General features: G+C 39.0%; 1 long non-coding RNA gene across 3 annotated transcripts in view; it reads left to right on the top strand.

Moving 5' to 3' along the window:
• LOC141409507 (uncharacterized) overlaps positions 1–23179 on the top strand; it is a 281827-nt gene that overhangs the window by 176279 nt on the left and 82369 nt on the right. For 2 of the 3 annotated variants that reach the window (XR_012430463.1, XR_012430462.1), the window contains one exon: positions 13229–13319. This is a non-coding gene — a long non-coding RNA (uncharacterized lncRNA). Of the gene's footprint in view, positions 1–5333; positions 5555–12962; positions 13091–13228; positions 13320–23179 lie in introns of all 3 variants that reach the window. The other variant, XR_012430464.1, reaches the window with a different exon arrangement.

A 23179-nucleotide genomic window follows, 5' to 3' on the forward strand; every position in this document is an offset into this window, starting at 1 on the left:
TTTCAGCTGACATAGATTCTAAGTAATGTTTTGTGGTTTCCTGCACCCAGGATAGATTTGGTGTCCTAGTCAGGGTATGAATTTTTGGATGAGCCCATAGAAAGCATATGCTCATGAGTACACACAGCCTAGAATGACTGAATTCTGCGATTGCTCTGCAGAGACCAGAGGGCCCATCCAGTCCCTTCTGCTTCTGCTATTGAGAACTTTCAAGAACTGCTTGCAAGGTTGAGTGGAGAACCTAGACCCAGAATTAGGGTCTCTGGAAGTAGGGCGAAGGAAGCTCTGGCCCTGGGCAGCAGGCAATGGGTATCGCCTCCAGACTTCCTTCACCTTACTGTTTGACTTCTGTGGCTTTCAGGCACCTTTGCTATTTTCCCTTGGCCACTTCACATTCTCTTTATTTAAGTACATTTAAAGGCTTTATCAAAATCAATACAGTGTCAAATTACATACAATGAGAGAGTAAAGCCCTTGTCAAACATTAACCTGAAAGTTGCCCAAACATTTGTCTAAGCCTTGCCAAATATTACATTACATAACAGGGGTCTCTGTTTCCCTTCCAAATTGTGCCATTAAACTGCCATTTCAGTTGGAACATTCCTGTTCAGTGCCTTAGAAAATGTCTGCTTGCTGCATATTTCAGTTTTAGCAGCACAGAATTAATTTGTTATTGGTAGTACTCCTTGGAGAAAGATGCTGTTATAGGCATATCAGTCCTGTGATTCCAGCGTGAGCCTATACCAAGTCTCAGATCAAACAATGTTCTCTGTAAATAAAATTCTTTCCTGATTTTGCCATTGTCTAGTCTTTAAACAAATCTTTGGCATTGTGTACCTAGTGGGTTTGAACATATACAGTGCAACTAGACAGACATTTTTTCATTTAATACATCTTTGCCAGAATTTCTCACCATAACACAAACTGCAGTCTGTGTCATTCCCACAAATTCCTGGAGATTCCTTCTCATTTTGACTCTCATTTGATTCCCACTCTTCCCTTCATCACTGGAGGATAACATAATTCAGAAAACACACTCTTAGAATTCAGAAACAAGTGCAGGCCATTATCAAAATGTACTAATATATTTTTTCAAAGAAACTGTATTGTTATGGAAATTCTGAATGGTGTGTCCTAAGCTGCAGCAAAAGTATATCCATCTGTGAGGTGAAAAGATGTTCTGGATGTGAAGGATTATATAAGCTACAGAAATTTCAAATTTTGAATTCTTTATTGCTGCATTTTATGCAAGATTTCTTCACTTCCTTCAAAAATGTTCTATTCATTCATGGAACATAATTGCATTGGGCCAAGATTTTGGCATGATTATAAACAGTACTTTCTCAGCAAACTTTGAGCAGAAATTCTCAGAAAAACTTTGAGCAACAGTTGGTTGTTGCTGACCCAATCTCTTGGGCTATTCACCTTACTTAACCTGAGTTTCAGGGGGTGGGGGTAGTACAGATACAGAGGCAAGGCAAGAGCAATAATATTCTAGAGTAAGAGATAAATTTCTGTCAACTTCAGCCTCTCCCTATATTTTACACCATCAGTCATGGGTTACATGGTCAACTCAATTTTATTTCCAAAATGTTGATCCATGAAATTTGTTTGTCCTCAAAATTGTTGCCATACACTACATAGACACAAATGGTATCTTTTCTGAATTATATGTGTATAATCTCTTTGGTTTGCTAAACCTGGGCTCTTCTCACTTAGGATGTAATGGCTTCCCATTAAATAAAACTAAAAGCATAGCCTCAAGAACACTTAAATTTGGATTGTATCCTTAATTTCATTTCATGTAGAGCCACCTTCATTTTCAAATCTTGGGTTTAAGCCAAGAGAGGCACTTGATTCTTCCCTGATGAAGCCATTCGCACTCAGGTGTCCAGGCATTGATGAACTTATATCCACCCTTCCAAGTCAGTCCTGATTTGGCATCATGGACTGCCTCAAGCCTCAAGGTAGAATTCATGGCTTTCTCTTCTCTATTTCTGTGTTTGTAATTTATAAAGCACAGGTATAATGCTAAGCTGTTCATGAGGCCAGTTATACCTGACAGTGTGAATGCCTTAAGAATAGCATCTATTCATTTGCTTTAGTGTCTGATACATTAAAAAAGCATGTTATTAACTCAGCCCAAAGCCCCATAATGAATGTATTAGGGTGCACTGATGCAAGATATTTGAGATGCAATGGTGAACAAGTCACATTCCTTCATTTTAAGGAACTTCCAGTCCAATGACTCAGTGGTCAATAAATATGTACAGTCATTAACATTTATTTATGCCGTGTTTGCATAATGGCCTATTGGGTAACTGGAATGACTACAGACAGCCTATTCCAACTTACTCTTCATTTGTGAGTACATATTGGGTCCAGTTTTGTGAAGTGGATACTCATTTAGTTCTACTGATTGCAGCCCAATTGAGCCTCTAATGGAGCTTGGAAATTTCTCCTTTATCGTATGGAGCTGGAATGAGGGTGCCCAACATCTGGGGGTCTCTAAGAAGTTGGCATGCCCCACCCAGAGCCCCCTTTATAATTCTCGTCAGGTCTTAAGATCAATATCAGTCAATTGGAAGAGCATAAACAAGAGTTTCATCCATATGGTGCCTATGACATCACTGAGCTCTGAAATTTGAGGTTGTCAAAGATGATGCCCTTTGGGAAGCTCTTTCCTTTATGAAAGGGTCATATATTCATTGTTTCACAAACCCTGTTTGACAATGACTCTAACCATCCCTTTTTTGCCTTTCTTACTGAATTGACAAATAGCACTTTCATTACAGGGGATACTATTTTTTCCAAACCAGGTCAATTCCAGCTGTTAGTGCTAATAAGAGACATTTTCACTAAAGAATTGGTCCTCAAAACAATGCTTCACTATTGGACAACAGTACTGTACAAGTACTGTACTCCCCAAGAACACCTCTCTCCTCCCCAAGAACACCTCCCATTATGGTACAGCTGTCTTCATGAACATTTTAAGGCATATTTAGAAATCAGCACATGTTCTGAAAGCATAAAGAGTATAGACACCATAAGATAATCATTTTAAGGTCATAAAACAGCCACACGTTCACTTCTGTAATTGAAGGTTTCCTATTTGGGGATTATGTATCCCCACACTCACCTGCTACACAATTACAGTAGAATGTGAGTATAGGGATATATAATCCCAAATAGGAAACACTATCAGGAAGGACAAAATATATTTGAATGCTCCTTTTGTACTTAAAAAGAAATGGTATTTGGAAAGAGTGAATAAACTCTCTCCAGAGGCCTGAATTCAATTCACATTCACTTGCTTGATTAGATACTAAACTCAGAAAATTAAGTTACCCATTCCAGATGACCCTGAGGCAGTGTTAGGGAAAAAGGTGGGGGCTGAGGGGAAGAGGAAAAACAATAACACTTAGATTCAAAGTTATTATTGAAAATTGATGGAATAACATCACAATCAATTGCAACCAAATAAAGTTGTACCCACTGTACAAGAGTGTGAAAAGAGCCTTGGAATTCTATAAGACATTTTTCTATTTAAACTGGCTGATTACAAGATGTTGATAGCTTATTTTACACAAAAGAGTGGTTTTTATATGAGTATGTTAATAACAAGATAAAAATAATGATGATAGCAATGAGAGGAAGAAATCACGGAGAAAATTTCTGATAATATCAGGGAATCAATCCTACTTCACTGTTTTTTTATAGATTAATATCCTTGCTGCCTGGGGCAAGTCAGCATGATCCAATTCTACCATTACAAAATCTGCAATAAAAATATATAGTCAGACACTAGAGGAAAACGGGAAATACAAAATGACATCATTAATATGCAACATAAACTATCCAAAGGATAAAATCTTGAAAGCAGAGCAAGATTGGCTTTGATGAAGCCATCCTCCCTTGTCATGAGATTATTACCTTTAGCTTTTGCATCTGACAGCAGGACTCCATTTTAGGTACAAAGTTAAACTTTTGCACCTTTATATACTAAAAATGGATTATGGGCTTTCAAGAAGTGAATATTTAAAAAGAGTCTTATCTCCGCTTTTCTGTGAGATGTCTTACAGTTTGTTAAGATAGGAAAAGCTGGAGATAACAAAGTGCTGCCTGCCCCTCTTGTTGCACCAAATGAGGATAATTGGGTTTACCAGCTGCAGTCTTGCTCTGGAATGAACACTGCTTATATATAGCTTAGTACTGATGACTTGGTGGGTGTCTTATTATCCATAAATATCTTTAAAGTTAGATGTTAGCAAAGAAGTGATATTGCTATTAATGTATCTTTATATACCAAACACTCTGATAGAAGATAATTCACTCTACCATGTATACCACACACATACACACACACACACAAACTCACAAGCACACATACATCAATTGACAAAGTAATGTACTGGGGAAATAAATACAACCCCTTAAGATGAGAAAATGTGTTGTGTTCTCCTCTGGAAATGTTAATGTTTCATGACATAGAAATTCAGTTATTTGTCAACATGTCTATGGTGACAGAGAAGGGAACAAAAAGACTCTTATTTGTGCATCTTCATCCAAGGACGTTAATGTGAACCTTCACTTGTCTCACATAAGCCATATCAAAAATGACTATTGCTATTCGTAGAAATAGAAAGGAGATGAGAGGTTACCAGGGCCTGGGCAAGTGGAGGATGGGAATTATTGCTTAATGGGTACAGAGTTTCCTGTTTGGGATGATGAAAGAGCTTTAGAAACAGCGGTTGTATTTGCCCAGAAGTGTGAATCTTATTAATGTCACTGAAAATCACGTTTTTTTTTCTGTTATAAATACTTCATGATAATATTTTTTTAAATGTTGCTGCCACCAGTCATAATGGAAGGAGACTCCTATCCACGTGAAAATAATGATGGTTGAGCTGCGGATGCATTCAGTGTTTGATGTTTTCTTTCATTGGACCTATTTGTATGTGAATATTTTACTATCAAAATAGGACATAGAAAAATTCACAAAAATAGTTTTGTGATTATGTGTGCTGTAGACCATTAGGGTAAAGTAAGTCACCTTTATCACAGGCACTGCACTCTCAGGCTGCATTGTCAGGGCAGCGTCTTTCCTGCAAATTGTTGCATGGCACACTGTGTCCTTATTGGTGAAATCTGACTTTATCTGGTATAGGTATTCTTTCCCTTTGGCTAGGTGATCCAGGACAACCATTTACTTAGGGTGTGACCACTGATTGAAAATGGAGCTGATACCTCAATGTTCAGGGATGTTCTGAGAATCCGTGATTCTGTATTTAAACCACTTGGCACTTGATATTAAAATATGCCCTGCTTTCCAGGTGACATTCTGAGGCTTCTAAAAGCATGGTGGCTCCACAGGGCTAGGAAGACCCCAAAGAGGTCATTCTAACATCACCACCCAGTTTTTCCTGTGAGGGAGGCTTCAGAAAGGACCATCCATGGCTGGAATTTCGACTGATGAGCTCAGTTTTAGTTTGCAAAGTCTTCCGTAATGTGTTATGCCAGATAGAAGAATCACAAACTCTCCTGGACTGCAGAGGTGAGAAGGAATAAAGGCTAAATTTGGTTTAGAAATTGATATTTCTTTCTGAATTTTAATTACCAAGAAGAAGAGAGAGTAAAGAAATCTTCCATAATCAACAAATCTTGATCAATGGCACATGGCCGTGAGACGTCTGAATTCTTAACACATTGCTTAACAACATTTATAAAGATTTATGTGTAATAATGAATGCTGATGAGAATGTGGAGAAAAGGAAATCCCCCTAGACTGTTGGAGTGGCAAATTAATACATGCACCATGGAAAACAGGCAGTATTTGAAAGCACCCTATGTGTCTATCAGCAGCTAAATGGATAAAGAAAACGCAGTACATGAACACAATGGAGTAGTGTTCGGCCATTAAGAACAATGAGATCCTGTCCTTTGCAACAATATGGATGAAACTGAAGGTTATTATAGTATGTGAAATAATAAGCCAGCATAGAAAGACAAACTTCTCATGTTCTCACTAATTTGTGGTACCTGAAAATTAAAACAATTGAACTGACGGAGATAGAGAGTAGAGGGATGATTACCAGAGGCTAGGAAAGGTAGTGGAGTGGGGAGGTGGGGATAGTTAATGAGTACATAAAGAATAGTTAGAATAAATAATACATACTAGTTAGAATAAACAATAAATAAATTACTGTTGACTGTAGTCACCCTATTAATAGCACAAAAAGGTGACTATAGTCAACAGTAATTTATTGTATACTTAAAAATAACTCAGAATATAATTGGATTATATGTTGTGCAAAGAAAGGATAAATGCTTAAGATGATGGATACCCTATTTATCCTGATTTGATGATTATGCATTACATGCTTGTATCAGAATGTTACATACCCCATAAATATATACACGTACTATATACCCACAAAAATTAAAAACAATAATGAATGGAACCCCAGTTGCCTGCTGGATACTGATCTAGGCATGGTGGCTATAACAGTGAGGCAGAGAGATAAAGCCTTCCCTATTCTAATGTGTATCTGAGGGGTTGGGAGAGCACTTACGAAGAGCAGGTTTGGGAGTGGGGAAGTTAACAGGGATACTCTGCTCTCTGTTGTATTCATGGCCACCACTAGTCGTTTACCTGGTGGTGGGTATGGTCATGGAGGACAGTGAATGACAATTCCCCCACCATCCCACGAATGTTACATTTTCTCCTTCAGTGTTATCTGCTTTTGCTGCAAATTCTTGACTGTATATATTATTCTTGCCACTTTTTTATTTTATTTTCCGTACAAATTTCCAGTTTTCTCATTGTGTTTACACTAAATTATTTGTTCAGCCCACTTCCTTCTAATTATATTGTTCCTCCTTCTTTTGGTATTCCTTCTCAACTGTACATGGGAAGGACTGTAGCATACACACAGGGTGTATGTCCCATTTCACTGTAGGATCTGGCCATTCCTGGAGCACATCACACTAGCCACAGTCAGTAGCTCAGGGGTGGTATATAAACCCAACCAGGCCCATCAGAAATCCCTGCCTCTTATCCAAGAGAATGAGAAAAAAACCTGTATCTTCAGGTTCACAGGGCTGCAAGTACATGGCACTATTTCTACCAGCCAGCAGGGAAAAGGCTGCTGTTAAAGTAGAACGGATGAAAATAGGGCAGCTTTTAGCTCCTACAAGAGCATCCATCACACACATCACACATATTTTTACAATGAATGAATGAAAGTGAAAACCACCCAGGAGAGGTTAATAAAAGGCTCATCTGAGGCCTTAGACTTGAGTGTGGGGGTGGAGTCCTGCCCACAAACCCTTACTCTTTCTATCCTGCTCTATTCTCCCACGGTCTGCAGCAAAACCTCCACATTCTTTTGGGGGCCGTGAGCCCAGGACCCACCCCACTCACTGTCAACAGATTAAAAGGAGTCCTGCTTATGAAAACAACAGAAGTCATCAGTTGGAAAGACTTTATCTTCTTGCATCTAAATTTACCAGCATCTGAATACTTTACTTTTATTCTCTTTTTATAAATATGCTTCTTCCTGTAAAACACAAACTGTGAGCTTATCAGTCTGTCCTGCATTGCTCAAGTCTGCTGTCTACCAACTTTTTTTTTTTTTTTTTAAAGACAGGGTCTCCCTCTGTCAGCCAGGCTGGTGTTCAGTTGCACAATCACAATTCATGGCAGCCTCAAACTCCTGAACTCAAGCCATCCTTCCACCTCAGCCTCTCATGTAGTTGAGACTATAGATGTGCACCACCTAGTCTGGTAATTTTATTTTATTTTTCTCTCTATCAGACTGGAATGCAGTGGTACAATTGTCTCAGTGAAACTTCTTCCTCCCAGATCCAAGCGATTCTCCTGCATCAGTGTTCCAAGTAGCTGGGACTACAGGTGTGCACCACCACACTCATCTAAGTTTTGTATTTTTAGTAGAGATGGGTTTTACCATGTTGCCAGGCTGGTCTCAAACTCCTGACCTCAGGTCATCTGCCCACCTTGGCTTCCTAAAGTGCTGGGATTATAGGTGTGAAGCACCATGCGGGCCTGGCTAAAAAATTTATTTTGTAGAGACAGGCTCTTGCTCTGTTGCCCAGGCTGGTCTCAAATTCCTGGCCTTAAGAAATCCTCCCACTTCAGCTTCCCAAAGCATTGGAATTACAGGTGTGCACCATTGCAACTAGCTTCTACTGCATTCTGGTCATGAGCATTTAAATATGACAGTGTCTCTCCTATCTTAAACAAAAATTTCTGGCTCTCCTTCTCTTCCAGTTAAAAACCATCTTTCCTTTCCCCTTATTTAAAAGAGGTTTATAGTCACCATTTTCCATCTTTGTTTCCCCTGTGCTGCATAACCCACTGTAGGTCTATCTCTGTACTGACCACTCAACCCAAACTTTCTTCTTGCTACAGCCAGTGGGCATGGTGTCATCCATATCGTACTTGACTGCTTAGCAGTGCTAGATACAGCTGATCCTCTTCAACCTGGCTTCCAGGAAGGCCCCTCTCCAATTTTCCTTTCTACTCATGTTCGTTACCTAAATTCAAGCTGATCTGTGTGTTCTCCTACACTGAAGCAGATGTGGGAGCTGCAAATCTCTGTATTGAAAGCAATGTACCAGGAGATTCTTTTACTGTGACCTCTCAGAAGCATGTTTGCAAGTACTCATATTCCTCAGAGATCTATCCATGTGTTTGAGGTATGGTTTATGAAAGAGTTTGTCAATCCGCAACCAATTGGCCAAATCTGGACCACCACCTGTTTTTGTAAGTCAGTATTTTCGGAATACCACCATCCTCTGCCCTTGCACTGAAATATTTCTGTGGCTGCTTTTGGGCTGCCACGGTAGAGCTCAGCAGTAGTTGTAACAGAGACCATACAGCCCACACAGGCTGAAAGATTTTCTATTGGACCTTTTGTAGGAAAAGTTTGCTGGCTCCTGGTTTAGAATCTCCTAGCTGCTTCCAGAAATCAGTAGCCTTCTTCATGTGTGTCTCTCTGTCCCACATCCCAAAGCACAGAAGTTGTGACCATTTTGAATCACCAGTTCTGCAGGACTCTGATCCAGGCCATCCACCTGGCATCCCTGGAAATGCTCCCCATTTGTTGTCCATTTTTATCCCCTCTTCTCAGAGCAGCACAAGCATTCTCTTTAAATAGTGATCTTAACCATGTTTTTTCTTCCGCCTGAAACAAACCTTTTAGTGACTTCCCCTTGCTCTAAGGATAAAGACCTAGTTCTTACACATGACCTACAATGTCATTCAGGATCCACCCTACAGCTTTCTCCTTATTATGTTCTGCTCCCCCTCCACTCCACAATTATTAAGCACCATAATGGCTGCCATTCCCAGAAAACATTGTGTGCATGCTTGCCTGTCCATTCCTTCTACCTGGAACACCTTTTCAGCCTGCCCCTTTCCACGATGTAACTCTCCTTGTTTCTCACTCTCAGGACAGATGTCACAGCTACTTGGCATGTGTCATGTGTTTTGGGTGTTGCCAAGCCCTATTTTCTTCATTAATAGCTGTTACAACAGAAGTTATTCTGGTTTTTGTTTGTTTGTTTGTTTGTTTAAGAAACAGTATAATTTAGATACTTAGAAATGTCTTTGTTTGGGAAAAAAATTTCAATGACACTGTAAAAGCATCACATGGTCTACCCCCATAATAATTCTCCGTTTTTGAAAACCCAGGATTCAGTGTGGGCTCTGCCCAGAGCTCAAAGGTCCAGCTAAAATATCAGTAATCAATATCTAAATAAACTTAGTCTCCTTATACAGACCTGTGATAGATTTCTATGATTTTATGTTTGATCTGGCATCCATCTAGAATCTCCCTCTAGCACCACCAGACTTTTTCTCTCCATACTTTGACATATAAATCTTGCCATCTGATTTTTCACCAAAGAGTTGTTTCCTCCAGTATGCAGATTTAGGCCTATTTGTTTATTTTTTATTTTTGTGGTTTTTTGAGATGGAGTCTTACTTGTTGTCCAGGCTGGAGTGCAAAGGTGTGATCTCAGCTCACTGCTACCTTCACCTCCTGGGTTCAAGCAGCTCTCCTGCCTCAGCCATCCAAGTAGCTGGGATTACAGGTGCCTGCCACCACGCCCAGATAATGTTTTTGGATTTTAAATAGAAGTAGGATTTTGCCATGTTGGCCAGGCAAGCCTTGAACTCTTGGCCTCAGGCGATCTGCCAGCCTTGGCCTTCCAAAGTGCTGGAGTTACAGGCATGTGCTACTACACCCAGCTGATTTAGACTAATTAGCTGACAACTGCCAGGGTAATAAACCTGGTTATCAAGAGTTTGCAAGTCTAAGACAGGAAAAAAGGACATCTTATAAATATATAAAATGTACTTCTATTGGCATGAGTAATACATCTATGTATTTACTGTTTTACTGCCAAACATATATAAAAGATTCTAATTAATTAGCTCAAAGAAAAATAAAACACTTAAATACTTCAACAGAAAAAAAGGAAAGACTAGTCAAATGCTTTTTCAGTTGTATGTGACTTAAATACAGTCTTTAATAAATAAATTAGCTTCAAAATCATTGGTGAAGCAATATTAGAAATGTCTTAAAATTGCCAGCATACATTTTTGTTTGCATTTGTTGACCAAGCAATTTCATACTTATCTCTGCCAAATACTAAAAGGTGGCAACATTTGACAGAGAGGCTACAAAACTGTAACTCAGACCAAAACAGAATGATCTGTGCTTATATGATTTTTAATAAATAAAACTTTAATATTGATATAGTAAAGATAGCTACATGTTGAATTGTTTAGCAGAATACCCTTACCTCTAATCTTGTCACCTTAGGCGATCTAGTCCACAGAAATGAAGAAAGTTTGCTCTGGGAAAGGACTATTACCACCTTTGTTTCAAAGTTAAACTATAAACTAAGTTAATGAACAAAAGTAGCTTGGAGTTTAGAAGCAAGATGGAGTCAGTTAGGTCAGTTCATTTTCACTGTCTCAGTTACAATTTTGCAATGGCAGTTTCACACCTTTAAATTATGTCTATCACAGTTTTTGTAAATAATCTAGTTAAATGATTAAAATAAATAGATAAATGTAATGAGATAAATATTCATATACAAACTTGGCATAATTTAGGATCTAAAGTTAAATTAAACAACAGATATTTTCTTATTTGGGTATTTTCCAATAAAAATATATTGTAGGAAAACACTCTAAAACTTTGCCCTTTTTAAAAGGTAGCTAACTTTGTCTAATTAAGAGCTTATTTAAAGGTTATATATAAAACAAGGCAAAAGAAATCAGGAAATAAGGGAGATACAAAGAAAGTTATAAAAGTAAAAAGGGCTTTAAAGATTATTGACAAAAATAAAAATATCTTCAAAATGTAAACATTTGGTCTAAATTATACAGGTCAAATATTAGGTTTTCTGAATGTTTTAGGTCATAAACTGCTTCTTTTGACTTAAAAACTGTGCAATTTATTTTGGAGTGTTAAATTCCAGATAAGGCTTCAGGACATGTGAAATTAGCCTGCCCCTACCTATGCAAAAAGGCATTAAAGAAAGAGATTTTATATAAGAAAGAATCTTCTGTTTTAAAATATTGTCCTAAAGTAAAGTAACTGGTTGCTTAAAAAGAGGGATGTTTATGAAAAATCAGAAAGTCAAGGCATGTCATACCTTGTCTGTGTAAGTTGTGAAAGAATTTAGGAAGGAGAATTTGTGCAAGAAATGTTATACAAGTTAAAGGTGATTAGGCCTCCTAAATGCTTTATAAAATGCCACTGTGACTCTTAGCTATACAACTTGCCTGCTTTACAGCTAGATTAAGGCCAGGGAAACCTGGAGTTAGATGCTGGAATAAGTCAGACCTTATCTGCACTTCTCTCTAAGTCCTACTCCATGCCCTGTACATAATTAAAATCCCAAACTTACCAAGGTTTTCACCAAAATTAAAGGTTGCTAACGGTTAAAAGTGTAACATGTATTTAAAACTATTGAAGAAACAGTCTACTTGCGAGGTGTGTAAGGAAAGTAAAATGTACTTTTGGTAAAAAGATTATAAAAAGACATGAGAATGTGGATTTTTGCCTAGATTAAAAGGTTAAATGATTGTTTTAAGTTGAATAAAACAAAGATGAAGGTTTAAGCAAGGTGTGGAAGGTTAATTGTAAAGGAAATTCTGTGTGTAAACATACCAGCTTAAGTTAAAGGAGTATCATCCAATTTTTCTGTAAATTGAGCATTAAAATAAAAGCACAATAGGTTTCTCTTAGGGCACTAACCTGCTCTTTAATAAAAATTGTAAAAGATTATAAAAGGTCTATAAAAATCTTACCCTGTGGTCAAACATTAAAACTGAGTAAATATGTCTAGATCGTTTTGTTAAGAATTGGGTTTAACATTAATATTACATAATGTGAAGGGGAAATGTGGCTTATTTTGTACCAAAAATCATACTGGAAGCATTGCCACATATAAAATGGGTTTGGCTTTCTTTGGGCTATATTTTAAGTATGTTATTCATATGTGTTCCAAAATCATGTGAAGTTCCCATAATTCTGATATATCTTAGTGTATGTTATCATTAATAATTATAATTGTTATGTTCAATTATTGTCTGCCACAGAGATAACAGATTTCCTTGTCAATTGTGTCTTTTAAAGCTTTTTGTCATCCATAAATGATTGTTGTCTTATTTTGGTCCTCTTTAGAAGGTGGTTTATAATCAGCTAAAAAGATCTAACAGGTGCTCTTGAATGCAGATTTCTGATAACGTTGGAGATTGTGACATAATAGAGGAAAAACCTTCAAGACTCTTCAAGGGCTAAAATTTTCATTAATATCAAGCAGGACAGGAATTAACTGCATGAAGTGAACTAATAGGAGACTGACATTATCTTGTTGACTTTTGACTTCAAATGTTGCTAATATTTTATTTTGCTTTTCAGAGTCAAGGAAACTTTTCTATTAAGCTCCTAACCATTTTTAGCAATTAAGTAAAGTATACTCCTATGAAAAAAATTTGGAGCATATTTGTTTCTTTCTACCTGCTTTCTCCAGAATTTGGAACCTACTTGTGAGTATTCTTAATTTATGGCAATATAGTTATTTGCATAAGTATAATAAGAATCGTTTTCTTTTGTAACAGGACATAATTGGAAAAACTGGTTATTTTACCAAGGCTTTGACTGGAATCGTATGCTGTCTTTTACAGAACCAAAGGACTTACAGAACCAATAAAGTCTTTGAAAAAACTGGCCTCATATTTTGGGTACACAGTTCCTGTACATGGTTTCTGATCTGTGGTAAGTAAAGAATGTCACTTTCTGATAGGCCAAGAACCCCAGGTTATCTTGGAACCTCAAGAGGGGAGGAATTCATCCCAACTCATACATATTTGATGCTACAAATCCATGACTGGGCTGGGCTTTAAAAAGGTCCTCTCTTGCCCAGGCATTTTGGCTCACACCTATAATCCCAGCACTTTGAGAAGCCAAGAATGCAGATCACCTGAGGTCAGGAGTTTGAGACCAGCCGGGCCAACATGGCAAAATCCCATCTCTACTGAAAATACAAAAATTAGCTGGGCATGGTGGCAGGTGCCTGTAATCCCAGCTACTCAGGAGGCTGAGGCAGGGAGAATTGCTTGAACTCAGGAGGCAGAGGTTGCAGTGAACTGAGATCACACCATTGCACTCCAGCCTGGGTGACAGAGTAAGACTATGTCTCAAAAAACAAAAACAAAAACAAACAAACAAAAAAAGGTTCCTTCTAGAGCACAAAGTTCCATCAAAGCCACTTTAAAAGTCCTATGTGAAAAATAATTAGTCTTGCTGCACTGTAAACAAATAATTAGGCCAACTATAATAAAGCAAACCAATCCTACCATGATTTGTCTTTTAACACAAATGAGAAACTGGAGGAAGAAAAATTATGTTTCAAAAACTGTAGTACACCTGTTGTTAAGTTCTAGTCTTGCCTGATGTTTTTCAATTTTTATTATTTTTTAGAGTTTGGATTAAATTTTAGTCTTTCTGGCTGCAAGTCTCCAAAATAATGTTTTTAATTTTTTCCTTTTTCTTTTCCTTTTTCCCCATTCCTAACTGGGAATCACTGAAGCCTAAGCTGTGCTTGCTTAAAGCTCTGTGAACTAAAGACTGGACGACTTAAATGTCAGAAAAAACAGCAGCCACCTATGTATAAGGACAGGGAGGGGAACATCACACACTGAGGCCTGTTGGAGGGTGGGGGGCTAGTGGAGGGAGGGCATTAGGATAAATACCTAATGTAGCTGACTGGTTGATGGGTACAGTGAACCACCACGTCACGTGTATACCTATGTAATAAACCTGCACATTCTGGACACGTATCTCAGAACCGGAACCAGAAGAAGAAGAAGAAGGAGAAGGAGAAGGAGAAGGAGGAAATACTTAGGTTTTGTCCAGAAAAGCTGGACAATTCAATGCAAAGGGCTTCTAAGCTATAGGTGAATTTAAACATTAGTTGACAATTAGTTGAGTTTGTCTAAAGACCTGGGATCAATGGAAAGGAAATTATTCCAGTTAAGATAAAAGACCGTGGGCCAGGCACGGTGGCTCAAGCCTGTAATCCCAGTAGTCTGGGAGGCCGAGGCGGGCAGATTACAAGGTCAGGAGATCAAGACCATCCTGGCCAACATGGTGAAACCCCATCTCTACTAAAAAACAAAAAATTATCCAGGTGCAGTGGTGTATGCCTGTAGTCCCAGCTACTCAGGAGGCTGAGGCAGGGAAATCACTTGAACCTGGGAGGTGGAGATTGCAGTGAGTTGAGATCACACCACTGAACTCCAGCCTGGCAACAGATTGAGACTCCATCTCAAAAAAAAAAAAAAAAAAATTGTGGAGACCAAGTTGTTATGAAGTTTTATAGTGGCCGCCCCTAGATGTAACATGTGATAAACATTTCCTATTCAGACCTTTAAAAGGTACTAGACTCTTAGTTTATCTCTTTAGGATTATGAGGGCCTGGAAGAAAAATATCTAGCTATGTTAATAGAGATTCTTTACAGATGAAAAATTTTCCCCCACAAATGACAGTTTTGCAGGGCCAAGATTGAAAAGTAAGTCACAATATATAGGGTTAAATAAAACCCATCTGGTGAGAATTTATGGTTTGTAGGCCATGATGCTCCAGACCCCTTAGACAGGAATTTGGGCAAAATAAAAAAATGTTCAAAGCACAATGAAACCTATTACTGCTCGGTTCATTCCCTAATACATTCCTTACACCCAGGAAGCACTCTGGTGTCTGAAAACATATAACACAATTATAAGAATTTCAAGGGGGGGCGGAGCAAGATGGCCAAATAGGAACAGCTCCAGTCTCCAACTCCCAGTGCGACCGACACAGAAGACTGGTGATTTCTGTATTTTCAACTGAGGTACTGGGTTCATCTCACTAGGGAGTGCCGGACAATCCGTGCTGGTCAGCTGCTTCAGCTGGACCAGCGAAAGCTGAAGCAGGGTGAGGCATCGCCTCCCCTGGGAAGCACAAGGGGAAAGGGAATCCCTTTTCCTAGCCAGGGGAACTGAGACACACAACACCTGGAAAATCGGTTAACTCCCACCCCAATACTGTGCTTTAAGCAAACAGGCACACCAGGAGATTATATCCCACACCTGGCCGGGAGGGTCCCACGCCCACGGAGCCTCCCTCATTGCTAGCACAGCAGTCTGCGATCTCGCGGCAAGGCAGCAGCAAGGCTGGGGGAGGGGCGCCCGCCATTGCTGAGGCTTAAGTAGGTAAACAAAGCCGCTGGGAAGCTCGAACTCGGTGGAGCTCACAGCAGCTCAAGGAAACCTGCCTGTCTCTATAGACTTCACCTCTGGGGACAGGGCACAGTAAACAACAAAAGCAGCAGAAACTTCTGCAGACGCAAACGATTCTGTCTGACAGCTTTGAAGAGAGCAGTGGATCTCCCAACATGGAGGTTGAGATCTGAGAAGGGACAGACTCCCTGCTCAAGTGGGTCCCTGACCCTTGAGTAGCCTAACTGGGAGACATCCCCCACTAGGGGCAGTCTGACACCCCACACCTCACAGGGTGGACTACACCCCTGAGAGGAAGACTCCAAAGCAAAAATCAGACAGGTACACTCGCTGTTCAGCAATATTCTATCTTCTGCAGCCTCTGCTGCTGACACCCAGGCAAACAGGGTCTGGAGTGGACCTCAAGCAATCTCCAACAGACCTACAGCTGAGGGTCCTGACTGTTAGAAGGAAAACTATCAAACAGGAAGGACACCTACACCAAAACCCCATCAGTACGTCACCATCATCATCAAAGACCAGAGGCAGATAAAACCACAAAGATGGGGAAAAAGCAGGGCAGAAAAGCTGGAAATTCAAAAAATAAGAGCGCATCTCCCCTGGCAAAGGAGCGCAGCTCATCGCCAGCAACGGATCAAAGCTTGACAGAGAATGACTTTGACGAGATGAGAGAAGAAGGCTTCAGTCTATCAAACTTCTCAGAGCTAAAGGAGGAATTACATACCCAGTGCAAAGAAACTAAAAATCTTGAAAAAAAAGTGGAAGAATTGATGGCTAGAATAATTAATGCAGAGAAGGTCATAAACGAAATGAAAGAGAGGAAAACCATGACATGAGAAATACGTGACAAATGCACAAGCTTCAGTAACCGACTCGATCAACTGGAAGAAAGAGTATCAGCGATTGAGGATCAAATGAACGAAATGAAGCGAGAAGAGAAACCAAAAGAAAAAAGAAGAAAAAGAAATGAACAAAGCCTGCAAGAAGTATGGGAATATGTAAAAAGACTGAATCTACGTCTGATTGGGATGCCTGAAAGTGAGGGGGAAAATGGAACCAAGTTGGAAAACACTCTTCAGGATATCATCCAGGAGAACTTCCCCAACCTAGTAGGGCAGGCCAGCATTCAAATCCAGGAAATACAGAGAACGCCACAAAGATACTCCTAGAGAAGAGCAACTCCAAGACACATAATTGCCAGATTCACTAAAGTTGAAATGAAGGAAAAAATCTTAAGGGCAGCCAGAGAGAAAGGTCGGGTTACCCACAAAGGGAAGCCCATCAGACTAACAGCAGATCTCTCGGCAGAAACTCTACAAGCCAGAAGAGAGTGGGGGCCAATATTCAACATTCTTAAAGAAAAGAATTTTAAACCCAGAATTTCATATCCAGCCAAACTAAGTTTCATAAGTGAAGGAGAAATAAAATCCTTTACAGATAAGCAAATGCTTAGAGATTTTGTCACCACTAGGCCTGCCTTACAAGAGACCCTGAAGGAAGCACTAAACATGGAAAGGAACAACCGGTACCAGCCATTGCAAAAACATGCCAAAATGTAAAGACCATTTAGGCTAGAAAGAAACTGCATCAACTAACGAGCAAAATAACCGGTTAATATCATAATGGCAGGATCAAGTTCACACATAACAATATTAACCTTAAATGTAAATGGACTAAATGCTCCAATTAAAAGACACAGACTGGCAAACTGGATAAAGAGTCAAGACCCATCAGTCTACTGTATTCAGGAGACCCATCTCACACGCAGAGACATACATAGGCTCAAAATAAAGGGATGAAGGAAGATTTACCAAGCAAATGGAGAACAAAAAAAAGCAGGGGTTGCAATACTAGTCTCTGATAAAACAGACTTTAAACCATCAAAGGTCAAAAGAGACAAAGAAGGCCATTACATAATGGTAAAGGGATCAATTCAACAGGAAGAGCTAACTATCCTAAATATATATGCACCCAATACAGGAGCACCCAGATTCATAAAGCAAGTCCTTAGAGACTTACAAAGAGACTTAGACTCCCATACAATAATAATGGGAGACTTCAACACTCCACTGTCAACATTAGACAGATCAACGAGACAGAAAGTTAACAAGGATATCCAGGAATTGAACTCATCTCTGCAGCAAGCAGACCTAATAGACATCTATAGAACTCTCCACCCCAAATCAACAGAATATACATTCTTCTCAGCACCACATTGCACTTATTCCAAAATTGACCACATAATTGGAAGTAAAGCACTCCTCAGCAAATGTACAAGAACAGAAATTATAACAAACTGTCTCTCAGACCACAGTGCAATCAAACTAGAACTCAGGACTAAGAAACTCAATCAAAACCGCTCGACTACATGGAAACTGAACAACCTGCTCCTGAATGACTACTGGGTACATAAAGAAATGAAGGCAGAAATAAAGATGTTCTTTGAAACCAATGAGAACAAAGATACAACATACCAGAATCTCTGGGACACATTTAAAGCAGTGTGTAGAGGGAAATTTATAGCACTAAAAGCCCAGAAGAGAAAGCAGGAAAGATCTAAAATTGACACTCTAACATCACAATTAAAAGAACTAGAGAAGCAAGAGCAGACGCATTCAAAAGCTAGCAGAAGGCAAGAAATAACTAAGATCAGAGCAGAACTGAAGGAGATAGAGACACAAAAAACCCTCCAAAAAATCAGTGAATCCAGGAGTTGGTTTTTTGAAAAGATCAACAAAATTGACAGACCGCTAGCAAGACTAATAAAGAAGAAAAGAGAGAAGAATCAAATAGACGCAATAAAAAATGATAAAGGGGATATCACCACCGACCCCACAGAAATACAAACTACCATCAGAGAATACTATAAACACCTCTATGCAAATAAACTAGAAAATCTAGAAGAAATGGATAAATTCCTGGACACTTACACTCTTCCAAGACTAAACCAGGAAGAAGTTGAATCCCTGAATAGACCAATAGCAGGCTCTGAAATTGAAGCAATAATTAATAGCCTACCAACCAAAAAAAGTCCAGGACCAGATGGATGCACAGCTGAATTCTACCAGAGATACAAGGAGGAGCTGTTACCATTCCTTCTGAAACTATTCCAATCAACAGAAAAAGAGGGAATCCTCCCTAACTCATTTTATGAGGCCAACATCATCCTGATACCAAAGCCTGGCAGAGACACAACAAAAAAAGAGAAGTTTAGACCAATATCCCTGATGAACATCGATGCAAAAATCCTCAATAAAATACTGGCAAACCGGATTCAGCAGCACATCAAAAAGCTTATCCACCATGATCAAGTGGGCTTCATCCCTAGGATGCAAGGCTGGTTCAACATTCGCAAATCAATAAACAATCCAGCATATAAACAGAACCAAAGACAAGAACCACATGATTATCTCAATAGATGCAGAAAAGGCTTTTGAAAAAATTCAACAGCCCTTCATGCTAAAAACGCTCAATAAATTCGGTATTGATGGAACGTACCTCAAAATAATAAGAGCTATTTATGACAAACCCACAGCCAATATCATACTGAATGGGCAAAAACTGGAAAAATTCCCTTTGAAAACTGGCACAAGACAGGGATGCCCTCTCTCACCACTCCTATTCAACATAGTGTTGGAAGTTCTGGCTAGGGCAATCAGGCAAGAGAAAGAAATCAAGGGTATTCAGTTAGGAAAAGAAGAAGTCAAATTGTCCCTCTTTGCAGACGACATGATTGTCTATTTAGAAAATCCCATTGCCTCAGCCCAAAATCTCCTTAAGCTGATAAGCAACTTCAGCAAAGTCTCAGGATACAAAATTAATGTGCAAAAATCACAAGCATTCGTATACACCAGTAACAGACAAACAGAGAGCCAAATCATGAATGAACTTCCATTCACAATTGCTTCAAAGAGAATAAAATACCTAGGAATCCAACTTACAAGGGATGTAAAGGACCTCTTCAAGGAGAACTACAAACCACTGCTCAGTGAAATAAAAGAGGACACAAACAAATGGAAGAACATACCATGCTCATGGATAGGAGGAATCAATATCGTGAAAAGGGCCATACTGCCCAAGGTTATTTATAGATTCAATGCCATCCCCATCAAGCTACCAATGAGTTTCTTCACAGATTTGGAAAAAACTGCTTTACAGTTCATATGGAACCAAAAAAGAGCCCACATCTCCAAGACAATCCTAAGTCAAAAGAACAAAGCTGGAGGCATCACGCTACCTGACTTCAAACTATACTACAAGGCTACAGTAACCAAAACAGCATGGTACTGCTACCAAAACAGAGATATAGACCAATGGAACAGAACAGAGTCCTCAGAAATAATACCGCACATCTACAGCCATCTGATCTTTGACAAACCCGAGAGAAACAAGAAATGGGGAAAGGATTCCCTATTTAATAAATGGTGCTGGGAAAATTGGCTAGCCATAAGTAGAAAGCTGAAACTGGATCCTTTCCTTACTCCTTATATGAAAATTAATTCAAGATGGATTAGAGACTTAAATGTTAGACCTAATACCATAAAAACCCTAGAGGAAAAGCTAGGTAGCACCATTCAGGACATAGGCATGGGCAAAGACTTCATGTCTAAAACACCAAAAGCAATGGCAGCAAAAGCCAAAATTGACAAATGGGATCTAATTAAACTAAAGAGCTTCTGCACAGCAAAAGAAACTACCATCAGAGTGAACAGGCAACCTACAGAATGGGAGAAAATTTTTGCAACCTACTCATCTGACAAAGGGCTAATATCCAGAACCTACAAAGAACTCAAACAAATTTACAAGAAAAAAACAAACAGCCCCATCAAAAAGTGGGCAAAGGATATGAACAGACATTTCTCAAAAGAAGACATTCATACAGCCAACAGACACCTGAAAAAATGCTCATCATCACTGGCCATCAGAGAAATGCAAATCAAAACCACAGTGAGATACCATCTCACACCAGTTAGAATGGCGATCATTAAAAAGTCAGGAAACAACAGGTGCTGGAGAGGATGTGGAGAAATAGGAACACTTTTACACTGTTGGTGGGATTGTAAACTAGTTCAGCCATTATGGAAAACAGTATGGCAATTCCTCAAGGATCTAGAACTAGATGTACCATATGACCCAGCCATCCCATTACTGGGTATATACCCAAAGGATTATAAATCGTGCTGCTATAAAGACACATGCACACGTATGTTTATTGCGGCACTATTCACAATAGCAAAGACTTGGAATCAACCCAAATGTCCATCAGTGACAGACTGGATTAAGAAAATGTGGCACATATACACCATGGAATACTATGCAGCCATAAAAAAGGATGAGTTTGTGTCCTTTGTAGGGACATGGATGCAGCTGGAAACCATCATTCTTAGCAAACTATCACAAGAACAGAAAACCAAACACCGCATGTTCTCACTCATAGGTGGGAACTGAACAATGAGATCACTTGGACTTGGGAAGGGGAACATCACACACCGGGGCCTATCATGGGGGGGGGGGGGAGGGGGGAGGGATTGCATTGGGAGTTATACCTGATGTAAATGATGAGTTGATGGGTGCAGCACACCAACATGGCACAAGTATACATATGTAACAAACCTGCACGTTATGCACATGTACCCTAGAACTTAAAGTATAATAATAAAAAAAAAAGAATTCAAGATTATTAAAAGGAATGGGCCTCTTCTGATTAGTAGTAATTCTCAAAATTATAACTTGTAATAGTGTCAGACTAGCACAAGAGTTGATATTGTACAAATGCATTGGTTCTGTCTCTAGCATATAAATGAAATAGACAGTTCATCTAGTCATTTTAGCAAGAGTTACTGGAACAATTTTTTCCTCAAAGTCAAACCTTCTATAATTGGAGTTTGAAGTGTCAACACTTACCATAATCTGGTAATAATTGATTTTAATCTGGTGCATGTGAGTGTGTGTGGTTGCATTGTGTGTAGTTGTTTAGTGTGTATTCCTTGCAAGAAATTGTAAAAGTTGCATCGTGGAAAATATGAAGAAAATGGGGGAAGGGCTTTACTCTCTCTTGCCAGTAAAGTTTTAACTGAGTTGGGTTTAAGATTTTGCAACATGATTTCAAGAAGATATTTTCAAGGTCCCCTGCTGAATAATGTCAGTTCATATGCTGCTTCAATATGACCTCTTTTTTCTTCAAGAAATGAGAAGAGGGATATATATTCTTTTCTGTCGGTTTCGGAAGTCTGCTCAATCTGAAGCCACCTCATTTACATTAAATAGTGGAATCTGGGTGAGGTAATAAAGTGTGGAACAGTGCCAGTGGTAGAATTTAAGAATGTTTTTGCTCTCACTGCTGATGGGTCTAGTTAGACTTCCTAGAGAAACATTAGGTGGTTTATGTTTGACCTACTATCTTTTAAAAATCTCTTCTTTTTTTTCAGTCTTGGTAGTCCTAGCTCTAAGAGACCAGCCTCATTAAAATATATGCTCTTTTACCTGTCTTCTTTAAGATTAAGATCCCTGAAGAAAGGAATCTCTAAAAGTCATAGTTCAGTAATATTCTAACACCACAGTTTCAGATTTTAACCTAGAACCATCTGTGTGGCCCACCCATAATGGCAGCTCTGAGTTAATGGGAGATTACAAATGGTACGTTGTATTACCACAGGGTCACTGTGGTAGTTCACACATTGGACATCCAGAATTTCAACTATCTGTAGAAAACCCTGAAAAGCTTGTTTTCTCTGTTATGATGAGCAAAATGCCCAGTGTCTATACAAGATTTTCAAACACATACAGAAATGCTCGCATTCTAGAACACAGTGTTGCCTCCAAAATACAAAAAGGAAACTATAAAATTAAAATGAATAATAATCTCAAAATTGAGATGAAGATAATCTTTGTGCAAGTGGATTTTATTTTTAAAAAATTAACGTAGTATGTGAATATGTCCAAGCTCAGATTCTCAGAAGCTAACCTTGAGATAAGAATTGGTCTGTAAGTTATTTAATAAAGAAATATGCTGGCTGAGCATGGTGGCTCACACCTGTAACTCCAGCACTTTGGGAGGCTGAGGCAGAAGGATCACTTGCAGTCAAGAGTTCAAGACCAACCTGGCCAACATGGTGAAACCCCATCTCTATTGAAAATACAAAAATTAGCCAGAAACAAACCTGTAATCCTAGCTACTGAAAAGGTTGAGGTAGGAGAAGCACTTGAACTGGGGAGGCAGAGGTTGCAGTGAATTGAGATCATGCCACTGCACAGCCTGGATAACAAAACGAGACTGCATCTCAAAAAATAAAAGAAAAAAGAATCCAAAGAAGTATGCAGATAAAGCAATGAGTGAGGCAGGTGAGGGAAGCCAA

Source organism: Macaca fascicularis, chromosome Y (assembly GCF_037993035.2).
Source record: "Macaca fascicularis isolate 582-1 chromosome Y, T2T-MFA8v1.1".
Lineage (NCBI taxonomy): Eukaryota > Metazoa > Chordata > Mammalia > Primates > Cercopithecidae > Macaca > Macaca fascicularis.